Source organism: Diachasmimorpha longicaudata, unplaced genomic scaffold (assembly GCF_034640455.1).
Source record: "Diachasmimorpha longicaudata isolate KC_UGA_2023 unplaced genomic scaffold, iyDiaLong2 ctg00000125.1, whole genome shotgun sequence".
Lineage (NCBI taxonomy): Eukaryota > Metazoa > Arthropoda > Insecta > Hymenoptera > Braconidae > Diachasmimorpha > Diachasmimorpha longicaudata.
Window position 1 is genome coordinate 80,001 of NW_026973937.1, and position 2,500 is coordinate 82,500.

At 60.6% G+C, this 2,500-nt stretch overlaps 1 pseudogene; it reads right to left on the reverse strand.

Moving 5' to 3' along the window:
• Positions 1-2,500, reverse strand: part of LOC135171901 (large subunit ribosomal RNA) — a 7,830-nt pseudogene that overhangs the window by 3,184 nt on the left and 2,146 nt on the right.

Sequence of the window (2,500 nt, forward strand, 5' to 3'; positions counted from 1 at the left end):
CCAGGCTATCAGGCACCCCAGCCTCCGCTAGAGCAGACGTAATCGCCTGATGACTGACGGAGTCGAACGCCTTGGCAACGTCGAGCGACACGATGTGTAACTCCCGCCGCCGACTACGAGCATGAGCGATGACCGATGCCAACACGGCTATGTTCTCAGCACAGCCATCCTCCAAGCACCGCTGCCTCTCGTCAATCAATCCGCCAGCCACCATACGCCGCGCCAGAATCTTATGCAACTGGCGCACCACTACGGAGGCAATGCTGATAGGCCGGAAGTCTGCCGGCGAACTGGCATTCGCCTTCTTAGGCACGAAAACCGTCCTACTCACTAGGAGGTCTTCGGGGAAGGATCCTCTGTAGAGAATCATGTTGTAAAGGAGGGCCCGCACCGGGACCGGACACCGCCTCCACAGGGCTGGCGAAATACCGTCGACCCCAGGTGCCGAGTCATTGGGCACGTCGATGGAACCGACCTCCTTCGTGGAAATAGGCGCTGCCAACGCCTCCTTCTGCTGATGCGGCGGCACACCCGGATGCTGCTCCACCGCAATCGAGGGATGCTCGAAAACCGGCCTCCAGAAGGCCAGCATCTCCTCCAGAGATGGCATGTCCGACGCGGCCTCCCCATCAACGACCAACCTAGCAGCCCTGCTCATGTTGGTCCTCCAGAGAGACTGCATCTTGGCATACTCCCGCCGCCTGTTCTTCTGGCGGCTTGGCACCCGCCCCTCCTGCCGCCCGCGCCGCCTCCGCGGCCGACGCCTTCTCACGACCGCGGGCACCGCCATGGACCGCACCCAGTCCACAAGACCCGCCGCCACATCGCAACCCCCGAGCAGCCGCCCCCCCAGGCGCACCAAAGACCGACCCACAGGCGAATCATCCCTTGATACCACCCGCATGAGACGCCTGATGGCCTCTGCATACACCCCCTGGGGGGTCGGCTGTACAGAGTCACTGCTCGAAGGGCCTGCCCGAGCGACAACCGGCGATGCTGGCACAGACGGAACTTCCTCCAGGGCTGCAGAAGCCTCCTCCAGAAGAACGCGATAAGAAGCCGTTCCGCGGGCATATTTAATCCCATCACGATTCCTGCCGGGAAAGAAGGGAGCCAGATGGATGTTCATGAACCGGACAGGCTGGCCGGCCCTATCACACCCAAACTTGATCACATAAGCTTCCTCCGCCGCAGCCATCCTCAGCTCCTCTTGCGAAAGTTCCCTCCGGGCACGGTCAACACCGATCTCAGCGTTTACCAGATCCGGATGCTTGGATCTCCTATGAACACCGAGACCAATGCGGGTACCAAAAGCCCTGGCACAATCCGGACACGGGAACCGATCCACCGTGCCAGACGTTGACGCGACCGGCGAAGCAGGACGAGATGCAGAAGCGCCCACGGTCGATTGCGGCGCGGGACGATGCGTGCGCATATGGACCGCCAACCCGCGAGAGTTCTTGAAGGTACGCAGGGGCCGACAAATACGGCATGTCGCCATCGCGGCTGCCGATGTAGACGCGTGTGTTTCGAGCGCGCTGGAAGTTGACAAGTCCGAAGACCCCCTCCCAGGTATAGCTTGGTCGGGCCTCCGAGGCATAACCCGACGGCTGGGGAATGGCCCCAGTAATTCTGCTTCTGAATTCTTAGGTGCAAGCTATACACGACTGCCGGGTCGCAAGCCCGACAGCCGGCGGAGCAACAAGTGCTCCCGTACCCCCGACTTTTATCTCAGAGCTCTGGAAAACCGTGAAAAGCCGGGCGGTCCCTTGCTTGGTCTGCAAGCTTCCAGAGCCCCCAGCCCGACAACCCGGGCACGATAGCCTCCCCCGTTCGCTACCAGTCGCCAAAAGCGACTGGCACCCGGCGCCCACCACGTGGAGGTGGGGGTAGGCACTTGGTGACGCCGCCCTCGGCGCCACCTTCAGGCACCCGCGCTTTCAGGCCGTTTACCCGCGCTTTTTTGAATTTCTTCACGTTGACATTCAGAGCACTGGGCAGAAATCACATTGCGTCATCACCCGCTAGGGCCATCGCAATGCTTTGTTTTAATTAGACAGTCGGATTCTCCTAGTCCGTGCCAGTTCTGAGCTGAGCGTTGAATGGCGGCCGAAGAGAACGACTACGACACGGTGAAGTATCACAGAAGCCTCGCAGCAAGGAAGATCCGTGGGAGGCCAAGGCACGGGACCGAGCTCGGATTCTGAAACATTACTGATCCATTCACCTCGCCCAGGCCCGGCACGTTAGCCAAACCCACTTCCCGACCAAGCCCGACACGCCCCGCTCCTCAGAGCCAATCCTTATTCCGAAGTTACGGATCCAATTTGCCGACTTCCCTTACCTACATTAATCTCTCGACTAGAGGCTCTTTACCTTGGAGACCTGCTGCGGATATGGGTACGAACCGGCGCGACACCTCCACGTGGCCCTCTCCTGGATTTTCAAGGTCCGAGGGGAAGATCCAGACACCGCCGCAACTGCGGTGCTCTTCGCGTTC